This window comes from Nanorana parkeri, unplaced genomic scaffold (assembly GCF_000935625.1).
Source record: "Nanorana parkeri isolate BGI_ZX_2015 unplaced genomic scaffold, ASM93562v1 scaffold131, whole genome shotgun sequence".
NCBI lineage: Eukaryota > Metazoa > Chordata > Amphibia > Anura > Dicroglossidae > Nanorana > Nanorana parkeri.
Genome location: NW_017306399.1, coordinates 507,811 through 520,237, shown reverse-complemented (window position 1 = coordinate 520,237; position 12,427 = coordinate 507,811). Strand labels below are relative to the sequence as shown.

The 12,427-nt window shown below is 46.7% G+C and overlaps 1 protein-coding gene across 11 annotated transcripts in view; it reads right to left on the bottom strand.

The window, feature by feature from the left end:
• Nucleotides 1-12,427, bottom strand: part of NFIA (nuclear factor I A) — a 312,201-nt gene that overhangs the window by 135,163 nt on the left and 164,611 nt on the right. The gene's annotated exons all lie outside the window — the stretch shown is intronic.

The window sequence follows — 12,427 nt, the reverse complement described above, 5'->3', positions numbered from 1 at the left end:
CCACAGGCATGACTCCCAGAGGCACGATAGGATGTGTAGAAGCCGCCTAGACCTGTCTTACAATATAGCAGAGCTGTCCTTGGTTTATGATTGTGCCTGACTGTAGTCTCATAGCAGTATATCTGCAGTATGAGATCCTCTACGGCACTGCTGTCTCTGACTGCCAGTCTCAGGAGATTTGGTGATGTCACTACTGTGCTGCTGGCTGCACTGAAATCTGTACTGGCATGCATCTTCCTGCCCTACTTCCTCCATTCTGTGGATCTGTGCTGGCATGCATCTTCCTGCCTCTACGTCTTCCATTCTGTGGATCTGGACCTCTTCCACCTCTCCTGCTGCTTCTTCTATTCATCCTCACCACTAGTCATCATGGGACATGAGGAAACAAAGCCCTGCCTATACCAAGATGGCTGCCTCCATTCAGAGACACATAGCAGACCAAGGCATGGCCCCTAGTCATCATGGGACACGAGGAAACAAAGCCTTGCCTATACCAAGATGGCTGCCTCCATTTAGAGACACATAGTAGACCAAGGCATAGTAAGCCAGTAATAAAACAAGACCAGCTGTATGGACTTCACAGATAATACTGGTGACTTGTCTCTTGCCCTTTGCTTGCCTTTTTTAGGGGCAAAGCTTACAGAGTTTAGGTCCCCTTAAAATTAGATACATACATTCCAGATGCATCAAAGATAAGATATGCAAATTCTTACAGTTCGTGCTCTTCAGAAAGCAGCCACAGCCTGAGTAGAAAAGCCTGTCCTCTGCCAGCATGCTACAGAGAAGGGCCGTTGCTCTCTGCTAGGAAGCAGTGGTCTCTCTGCAGACATGTTCCCAGCTCAGTTAGACCTATAGCTCTACCTTTAGCACATCTCATGCACCATGCTGATTGGAGAGATCTAACAAACCTTGATAAATGCAACAAGGGGCTCCAAAACCAAGTAAAGATTCTGATATGAACACATATAAACATGCAGAGACATAAATCGAGTCTAAAGTTCGTCTTGTTCTATTTCTTGCAGCAGTGTGTCATTCTGAAACTAAAAGAATGTTGTTCCAATCTGTCTCAAGAAATAAGACAGAAAGGAAAAGAGAGTTCAAAAGTGCAGCGCCCGTCTCTCCGTTACACCAGCGAGCCACGGGGTGTATCAGTTACTTTGCGTACTTTTAGCTCTTGAAAATCGAGCGTCTCCGCGAGCAGCCATACTGAGAAATAAATAGACGAATTCGCTACGTTGGCAGAATTTCCTTCCTTGTGTTCATTTGTCTGGGATCTGTCGGGTTTGTTACAAATAAACACCGGAACGTTGGCTGCTCGGGTCATTGTGACTGTTATATCATGTGTTCAATGTGTACGTACGGCCCAAATGTTTCCTTTTAGTATTTGGTGGAATAGGAAAGGGTTAAAACATGTCAGATAGCTTTTAGCTGCCCGTGTTCCATTGGGGAGATTTCCCTTCACTTCCTGTCCTGGACACACAAGAGGAAGTGAGAGTAAATCTCTCTAAAGTAAGGTGAATTACCTCTCTTCAGGCGCTTATAAACAGAACTGTCCCTGTGTGTGTGTGTGTGTGTGTGTTTGTAACCAGTTTGTGGATATAAGGGATGCTCCGATACTAGTATCAGTATCGGTGCCGATACTGAGTATTTGGGCGAGTACTCGCACTCAATATCGGAACTTCTGGTAATGGTAACAGGAAGCCAGCTCCATGATCCCTCATCACCAGGAAGCATGAAGCCAGCTTCCTGGCCAATCAGGATGCCGGGCAGCGTGTAATGACTCGCCGCCCAGCTTCCTGATTAATCAGAAAAAAAGGCCAATCAGGAAGCCAAGAGGCGAGTCATGACCCGCCCCCCGACTTCCTGATTGGCCGGCTTCATGCTCCCTCGTCACCTAATCTGGAAGCCGGGAAGATCTGAAACCCTAAGTCTGCATCTGATAGGCGGTGTGGAAAACTAACTCCAGCCCCCCGTAAGAACTCATCAACACATTAATCTGACGTGATGGAGAATCCTTTGGGGGAGCGCAGCACCATCCATCTGACAGGTCCTCCCACTTCCTTCCATTTCAGGAAGTGATTAGAATTGCTTGTCTCAGTATCTACAGCACATAAGCAGGGGAAAAAAAATCAGCACTGAAATTAGTTAAAATCCTTACAGTCTTCATACTGGAAAGGTTCCTGTTACAGCGCACGCTGAGCATTTAGGGATTTTATTGCACCTGAGCTAAAAAACGTTCTGAGACCTAAGGTGTCTGTGTAAGCGAGCTCCAGGGCGACTCACAGCCAATCATGATGATTTGGATGTTGCATGTTTGTGCACAGTAGCGTGTGCACACAGCAGTGTTTGCAGTACAGGGCTGCCTTTGGCTGCTGTGCAGAAGTAAACTTGGTAGGACAGCCGTGTAAATAAACCCATAATGAGGGCTATGTGAGTTTATGAGTTGATAACTTCCTGTGCTCTCCGCTGCACTGAAATCCAAATCAGTGTTCCTATCCCTGCCCGGTCAACTAGGAGTGTGCTTGTACTGTAGAACACTTCTCCTGTGTGGTGATGTGGAGAGGGAGGTGTGCTATAGTATGAACACACTCGCAATCCTAATGTGAAAACGTGGCTCCTCCATAGATACAGTACAGCGGGTGTTGTCACCTTGGCGCATGAAGTGTGTTACTGGCAGGATCACCAGGATGCCACAGGTCTTATGCTGAACAGCATAGGGGGGAAAAAAAGGCAGTTTCATTGGCTGTTGTCTGTCTATGAGTTGCTCATATCCTTGTATGGGAGTTACAACAGGGTGCCCATGCACATTCCTGACACCAGCACAGCCATCCTTCACTTTTGAAAGCAGGAAAAAAAGGCTTTTCAGTACAGGAACCCATTAGGTCTCCCTCCCACTCACATGATCAAAACCTTTAAAGCCGGTCATATCACCTCCCCTGAAGAAAGATGCCAGCACGCGATACGATACTCCAAAGTATCCTTTTAGGAAAGTGACACATAAAACCAAGCATCACTTACACGTTTCAGTCTGAACGGGCTTTAATTGTAGCTATGATTAGGGTCTGTTTGGTCTAAAACGCATAAGCAATGTGTCAGGAACCGGATCGGAACCCAGGGCCTCTGCTGTAGCTGGCAGTGGTTCTACCTGCTGAGCCACTTTAGAACCATGGAGAGCTCCTTGCCTGCTCTCCTGTGTAATCCTAAGGTAAACCTAATTTCTGTTGAACTCTGGACTCCTTGCTCCTCCCTTGAACTTCCTATTTAAGCCCCGCCTCTGCACTTCCTGTTTGCCAGATTATTGTGCTTCTGCCAAGATCTTGCTTCCTTGCTCCTCCTGTGATACAATCCGCTCATACTGCTACCCGTGTACCGACCTTTGGCTGCTGATCCACCGACTCCTCTCATCGTCTTCCACTTCATACCCGATACCTTTGGCTACTGACCTCAGCTTGATCTCTGACTACGCTTCTGCCTGCTCCTACACTACTACCGTCTGCTTGTGTACCGAACCCGGCCTGTTATACCACGAATTTGCCTGCTGTTTCAGCTACTGGACACCGAGCCTGATCCAGATCGTGACACAATGTTTGGTTTTACTTGTCAATAAAGCAAACTTTGGAGCAGGGGTAGCCGAACTCCGGCCCTCCAGCTGTGGCAAAACTACAAATTCCATGATGCATCTCTCTCCGGTAGTCATGTCTGTGGCTGTGAGAATCTTGCAAAGCCTCATGGGATTTGCAGTTCCACCACAGCTGGAGGGCCGGAGTTTGGCTACCCCTGCTTTGGAGGATTGGAGTGCATCATTTTGTTTTTCCCTGGATTCTAATGGACATGTAGACTGGGGGTAGCCCCACTGCTTTTAGAACACGTTTCATATATCAGGTCCTAAGCAAGGATGAAGATGACATCCCCAACGCTTCCATAAGGAGCCCGGAGCCCGTTATCTATTCTGACAGGTCCCCTTTAACAAGAGCCGTTCCATTCAATTAAAGACGGAGGACTGAGATGAAGCTCAGCCGCCTATTATGAAAGAGATAAAAACATAAAGATGTTTGAAATGAAGGGCATTAATGTGAAAAGGCAGCGCGGAAGCTGCAGGTTATCAATCCCTTTCATTGTCCTTTCACATTCTCTCCGGAGGAAGAGAGAGAAGAGACAATGAGGGTGATTTATGCCGGCTGCCCTTATATTTTACAAAGCGATTTAAATTCATTGGACAATTTCAATTTCCAAGAGACGAGAGCGTCACTCTCAGACATATGCGGAGACACCTTATTTCAAATTAATTGAAGGCCGGCCTAATTGTAAATCGCTTCCCCCAATACTACGCGCAGCCAATCGCCCGAGATTCCAGAAGTCGATTTAGAAGCACCATTTGTATAATTATCCGGATATCTGTCAGGAGAAAAAAAATGATAATATTTTAACACGCACCAAAATTATCGAGGAGTTTCCAGTGAGATGTGTCGCTGTAATCAAATCATACAAATCTAAATATTCCTTCAGAGGAAACCAAATATATTTCAATGTAAAGGGAAGACCGTTATTTAAATATATTCCTCAGTAACCGCAAAGGATATAAAGTCACTTTGTGTGCACCAAATGCCTTTGCATACCCAGATATTACCTTATACAAGTAGCGGTGACATCATCACTGTGCTGTACATAACCTGAGCTGTGGGAGGCACCCAGCAGGTCCCATCCACTACAGCAGACAACAGGAGGGGGCAGAGGCAAGACCAGTAACCCTGCACAAGAGCAGCAGTGACCTTCTGTAATAAAGACCGGTCACTGCTGTTCTCTCTGCTTTTGCAGGGTGACTGGTCTTGTCTCCGCCCCCTCCTGTAATAAAGACCTGTCACTGCTGTTCTCTCTCCTCGTGCAGGATTACTGGCCTTGTCTCCGCCCCCTCCTGTAATAAAGACCGGTCACTGCTGTTCTCTCTCCTCGTGCAGGGTGACTGGTCTTGTCTCCGCCGCTCCTGTAATAAAGACCTGTCACTGCTGTTCTCTCTCCTCGTGCAGGATTACTGGCCTTGTCTCCGCCCCCTCCTGTAATAAAGACCGGTCACTGCTGTTCTCTCTCCTCGTGCAGGATAACTGGCCTTGTCTCCGCCCCCTCCTGTAATAAAGACCGGTCACTGCTGCTCTCTCTCTTTCTGCAGGATTACTGGTCTTGTCTCCGCCGCTCCTGTAATAAAGACCGGTCACTGCTGCTCTCTCTCCTTGTGCAGGGTGACTGGTCTTGCCTTCGCCCCCTCCTCTAATAAAGACCTGTCACTGCTGTTCTCTCTCCTCGTGCAGGATTACTGGCCTTGTCTCCGCCGCTCCTGTAATAAAGACCGCTCACAGATGCTGTCTCTCCTTGTGCAGGGTGACTGGTCTTGTCTCCGCCCCTTCCTCTAATAAAGACCGCTCACTGCTGCTCTCTCTCCTTGTGCAGGGTGACTGGTCTTATCTCCGCCCCCTCATGTAATAAAGACTGGTCACTGCTGCTGTCTCTCCTTGTGCAGGATGACTGGTCTTGCCTTCGCCCCCTCCTGTAGTGGGTGGAGCCTGCTGGGCCCCTCCCACAGTTCTGCTCTTTGCACAGGCTACGTACAGCACAGCGATGATGTCACTGATACTTTTACAAAGTAATATCTGAGGTATGTGTTGCACGCAAAGCGGATTTCTATCCTTTGTGGCTATCGATGAATATACATAACAGAAAGTTTTTGTGAAACAGATTCGTGTCATTACCATCTAAAGGCTTCGAACACATTGACTTTTATGTGAATCTCTTGCTGTTAAGCACGCCGCGCAGTAAAGACCTGGACACGTCTCTGCATTTTTCTGGAGCAATAATAACTATGGTAAATAATTAAGGGAGATTATAACACGTGCGCCTGAGGGGATATTTCAGCACACAGAACAAACTCCTGCATGATAAAACATAAGCTGTCAGCCGGCACGGGGACGAGAGTTACAGAGCTAAGGTAAATCAGAACGGCAGCAAGAAAGACATCCAATAAATACATTTACCCCTCCGTATGATGAGACAAAGAGAACAATATCCATATTTACCAGTACTGCGCTGCAGCTAATATACTAACAGCCCCACACGCATCAAAAACGCGGCCAAAAACGCACTGCATCAGCAGCTCCACGTCTGCTGATCAGGACCTGATCAGGACCTGATCTCATGTGAACAGGCTAGGCCTGGTTCACACCTAGGCGTATTGCATATGCGCGTCTGTCGCGCTGTAAAAAAATCGCGCGACACGCGCGCGTTTCCGAGGGCTACTTGGCTGTATCCCAATGGAAACGCGCAACAAAAACGGCCCAAAGTAGTACATGTACCTTTTCAGGTGTGGGCCGTTTTGTAGCGCGTTAGGGACGGGCGGAAATACGCCAAGGTGGGAACCAGACCATTGAATACAATGGGATTTATATTTTTGAGCGTTTTGTAGAGTGTTCGTCGAGCGTAGAACACGCTACAAAACGTTCAGGTGTGAACGAGGGCAAAGGTGAGACAGGAGAAGGGAGCAGAGGGATGACGTCGCCAGTGTGCCCATGCTACCTCACTGTCCAATCAGCAAGCTGTGGGAGGGTCTGTGACCAAGTGATAATGCTTAACAGCAGCAGAGAAAAGTGGTGGCTGCCTAAGAAGACCACCTGCTCTCCGGAGGACTAGTGAACAGACCCACACTGGGCTCTCTCCTGTCTCTAAACCAGGGGTTGCACCCTCAGCACTGCAGATGAAAGCCTCTGGGAGTCAGAACCTTACAATGCCTCGTGGGACTTGTAGTTCCACAACAGCTGGAATGCCGAGGTTGCCTGCCCCGATATAACCGTTTCAACTTTCAGCGTGCATGTTGCAACTTAACAAAAGCATTGAAGAATGATATCGTTTGTGAGTAAGGGACTATATAAATGAATGAAAGGGTGTTTTATGCCTCTTCCCCCCCTGCTGCTCTTTAGGAGCTCATAGGCACCGTGTAAGCAGCGAGCCTTTATGAGGAGCTAGCCGAGCAATTTATGGATCCCGCCAGCACTCGGGGAAGGTGGCGGGTGATTCAGTCACTCCGCTGCAGTGCTGAGTGTCATCTTTTGGTTTTGCAGAGTCAACTGTTCGCAGACATCATCATGACTTTCTGTTTTATATATTTTAAACCTTCAGCACTTCTCCGGGATTTATGTGGATATGAAACCTTTTCACCGACAATAATAATCACTGAGCAAGAATCTGAGGGCCACAGGGGTCTTCTCACACAGGATCGCAATGGTTATTGGAAGATATACTGTGATGATTGGACGCACAGAGGCGGCCATCGCTCTGGAGTCAGAAAAGTGATCCCTTGCTTGTGTGTGCAACTATGAGTGCCATCATGCCACGCTGACCTGCAATCGAAATAACCCTAACGGCACTCGTAGGATGAAGCCTGGGGGGCAGAATAAGAAAAGGCAGCACAAAGACTCAACATCTGGCCATCTCCAGACATCTGTGGCTAAATTCTGCAAAATATTAGGGATTGTGCAGGGGATTGTGAGAGGAGTGCTAAGGCTCTTTACAGTTCAGGAATAGGGATGAGCTCAGGATCAGAATGAACCCAGTCCGAACCTGAGCTCCTCTGAACATGGAAGGAAACTTCTTCCGCTGCCACCCAATCAGCTGTGGCCGGGAATTTCCCATCCGCCATGGAAAGAAGCTCCTTCAGCTGCCACTCAATCATCCGCGGCTGGGGAGTTTTCCATCCACCATGTAAGGAAGATCCTCTGAACATGGAAGGAAGCTCTTCTAAACGCAGAAGGAATTTCCTCCTGCTGACACCCAATCAGCTGTGGCTGGGCAGTTTCCCATTCACCACAGAAGGAAGCTCCTTCCTCTGCCACCCAATCAGCTGCGGCTGCACATAAGCAAAGGGGCATGATGCAGTCACATCATTGACCTTATATGGTCACATGGCTATATTTGGTCAAAGGACATTGACCTAATATGACCGTGTGGCCATATAAGGTCAATGATGTCAGCACAAACATCCAGCCCCTTTGTTTATGTGTAGCTGTGGGCTGCGGAATGCCCAGCTCGCAGCTGATTGGGCGGGAGGCCCATGGAACTTCCCTGTTTCGGAGGAGCTCAGGTTCGGAAATGAGCTCACCCTATTCAGGAATCATGAAACTATTAATGTTTCCTTCAACAATGCAATCTACCCAAAGATTTTACTAATATATTCACATGAAAAGGGTGTAGTTTGTACAAAGGAGAGTCTTCATTCATCGCTGGATAATGTCTAAATACAGCCCCGCAGTCCTTCGTATCAATTATGACAGAGTCTACAGCCCTAACGCTGCGGCCCGAGAGCTGCAAGCAACCCTTTGGTACTTGATGTGTGGCCCTTTGCAGAGCTCAACAGTTAGTAACAGCAGGTGTCCCCAGTCTCTGAATGTCTTCTGCAGAGTGTCTCGTCTCCAACCACTCCTATAGTATGCAAGCAATGTTATTTTGTAATGCCGACAAGCCCTGTTGATAAGGCGGAAGGGTGACTGCGAATGAGAATTCCACATTAAGTCATTGTAAGGGAAGAGGTAGTTCTCCTTTAAGGGAGGATCGGCTCAGGTCACGGCAGGAGACACAAGGCCCCCGAGCCGACTCTTAGTCACATCTGACAATTAGAGAAAGTCAGCCTCCTGTATTTACACAGCCTGCATTGTCTGCTCGCTGCTCGTCAGCTCGCTTCCACTCTACCAACCCAAGCACTTTTCTTGAATGGGGGAACAAAACAAAAAAAAAAAAAGAATGTACACCCTCAGTACTCCAACAACGTCGGCAAGGAACATAAAAGCCCCATTCAGCTGGCTCGGATTCCCCCCATCCCCCACGAAGGACATTTAATTGGATAATTGCTCCATAAAATCTTCCCAAGTGCATAACTGATAAAGAAATTAGCTTTGAGTGTAGAAAGAAAAAAAAAAAACTTGCTGCTGAAAAGAGCTTGAGGTTGGTTCATTAAAATGTTTGTTCAATCCATATTTCATTTGCACACATGGTATCAGTTATAAGGCATTCCGCTGTACGCAGAGGATCGCATGCTGTTGTGGTTTAAATAGGCGTTTTACTTGCGGCAAGAAAGCGGAAAGTCACATGCAGATCACCATCGTTGGTCTGCTGTAAAAAAAACATGTGGCAGCTTACAGCCAGCAATGTGCAAAAACCCAGAGTGACCCCTCAGGAGTCACCTTTCACTGTCCTAGTCACCGTCTGTCTCATTTACCAAAAAAGGTTAAAAAAAAACTTCATTAGGGCCTATTAGGACTATGTGTTGCGTCAACGCAATGTGTCAAAGCGCATTACGTGCTGCATTAAGGCAACCCAAAATAATTGACAATGCAACATACTGCAACCAGCGGTGTATTTACAAATGCTGCTGCCCTAGGGGAGAGAACCACAGCAAGTGCCGCTCTCAAGGAATCTGCCGCTCCAGGCAAACGCCTTGTTGGCCTCGCAGCAGATACTCCCCTGACTGCGACCCTTTGAGGAAACCTCTAGTGAGGGAAAAATGGAATCTGTAATTGCTGACCTCCTTCTGAATTGCCAGTTGCCTGGTTGTCATGTTGCTTTAAGGGACCTTCACATGTTGCGTTAAGTCGCATGTTAATATGTCTTGCGTTAAGGCAACCCATTCGTTTAAATAGGCTGAAACTACACTGAGGAAACCACTGGCCTGAACTGTGGCAGACTAAAATTCATGGACGGTAAAAGTAACCGGTGTTGAGGAAAACGTGTAGGTTGCCATTACTGGCCGCTACTGAAACATAGGAATTTTGTACTCACCGTAAAAACTTTTTCTCTGCGTTCAATAAAGGACACAGTGGAGATCATGGGGTTATAGCGCCACCTTCAGGAGTAGGACACTAGGCACAAAACAAAAGCTCAACCTAGGGGCGACCCCTGATGGTGGCCAGACCCCCTAACAGGTAGAAGAAGCTCAGTTTTTCAAGCTTTTTTTACTGCTGGTAATCTTTGTTCCCTTTATTTTACAGGAAAAAATAAATGTTTTTCCTTTTTTTATTATGACTGTAATTTTAATCCTTCAGCTTCAATTAGTTGCCGGCCTGGAACAAGTATGCTGACCTCAATTGGCAGAGACTTGTCCCGAGTCTGTGACTCAGAAACACCTAAAGCGACAAGATCAGCATGACTAGAAATAAGGACATTTTCATGTCCGGCTGGAGTGTACCTTTAAACATTACCCAGGTGTCTAAAAAGAAAGGTGCCTCCACTGTCCATAGGAACCAATCAATTCTTCCTTTTATGCCAGCGGAACTTCCACAGTCATTAATGGGTACTAGCTGCCAGTATGCCAATGGCCTACAAAATACGGGCACTGTGCATGCGAATGGATATGGGTATTGGGTGGGTCTCATGAAGCCACTAAGTCAGGTCATAGGCCTTTAAAAGCCCCCCCTTTAAGATAGATTAAGCAACGCTACAGTATGCAACGCACTAGACAATACAGGCTTTCATGGTTCAAGAGGTGACTGGTCCTCTTTAAGCTGAACCTTCTGCATTATGATAAATGATGAACCCCAGTCCTGCAAGGTGAGACTAGACATCACCTAGGAATGCCATGGCCCGCGTTGCGTTATTTGATGTCGTGGAATCCCATAGGCTTACCTTGCTGAGCTAGGAGGAAAGCAATAATACAAATGTAATGCGTGCGCTTAATGAAACCAAGGAGGGTTTTAATAAATAGCCAATATACTATGAATAATGGGACTTACCTTTATTAGCTAGGTTAAGTAGAACACATTATAATTCTCCCTCCCTCGCCGTCTTCTGGTTAATGAAATCTGTCAAGGGTCCCTGCCTTTCCTTTACATTAATTAAAAGAGTGAGGTTTTTTTTTTTCTGTTATATTACAGGAAATTGTGTAAATGAACCGACTGCGGAATGAGGCAATGAGGGTTATTATATACTTCCAGTGATTGGAACCATTAACGAGCAGAGTCACTGATGATTATTGAGCCTCTTCGCTGATCACAGGTCCTCAATCTCGACTCCGTATTTGGAAAATGTGCGGTGCTTATGTATGAAATGTGCCAAGGACAAAATGTCTTGTTATCCACAACAACCAATCAGAATTCTTGTTTCAATTTCAACCAGCGCTGTAAATACGACAGGTGGTTGCGAGAGGCAACATGATACTTTCTTGCTAGCACACATAAATCCCTATGTTGCAGTGGTGGAAATGTGAAATGGTGGACGTCAGGAATTCTGAATTGTATATCTATCTGATGTTGTAGTAGCAAAATGTAGCACAATTATAAGATTGCCTGGGAATTCCCAAGCTGATTATATACAGGATAAAGATAGTTCACTTCAATGGCGGCCTCACCATGTAAAATACTGGGTATAAGGGAGCAATTGACTCTCACACCTTCCTCCTACAGGGCAGCGCTTGACCACTTAGACACCCAGCATGGTCACGTATTGCTCCAAGTCACACCACTGAACACCTCCCTCAATCGATTGCTACCTCTGGCAATTGCCCCCTCTCAAACCAGTTACATGATAATAGCCGCTACTGCCACAGAAATTGCAATAGTAGGTAATCCTTTGACCCAGACTTTCTCAACCTTTTTATCCCAGAGGAACCCTTGAAATAACTTTCAGCTCTTGGGGAGCCCCTGCGAAAACCAATTTATTGAGGGTCAGATGAGAAAAAATATCCCTTAACATTGGTGGCTAGAGGGATAAATGCTCCCGTTACAGGGATGGCCAGTGGGAAGAAAGCCCCCCTTACAATGAGGCCCAATGAGAAGAATATCCCCCTTACATTGGTGGCCAGTGGAATAATAACTGTCTTACATTGCACAGTAAGAAGAATTCCCCCTTACAGTGGTGGACAGTTAGAAGAATGTCCCTTGCGGTGGCGGCCAATGTGAAGAATGCCCCCTTACAGTGGTGGCCATTTGGAAGAATGGCCTCCTTTACAGTGGAGGCCAGTGGGAAGAATGCTCCCTTTCAGTGATGGTCAGTTGAAAGAATATCCCTTACAGTGGTGGCCAATGTGAAGAATATTCCCCTTACAGTGGTGGTCAGAATGCCACCACTACAGATAGCTAAAATGGTCATTGGTTTCTCTGGCTCTACCAAGTACTATTGGCCTTGGAACTATGCAGGCACCATCAAATGGGAGGTCAATCAGCCACAACTCAAGGAACCCTTAGCAGCCTCTGGAGGATCCGTAGGGTTTCATGGAACCATGGTTGAGTATGCCTGCCTTAACCAATCACATCAGCCATGTCCCAAAATATCCTGCAGTCAATTGTCAGATTTGTTTTTACCTTAAATATACTTTTATAAGCCAGGATTCTTAACCACCACCCACCAATCTCTCTTACTAGAGATTTTTCCCTAAAGAAGATTCTTGGGAATTTCCGAG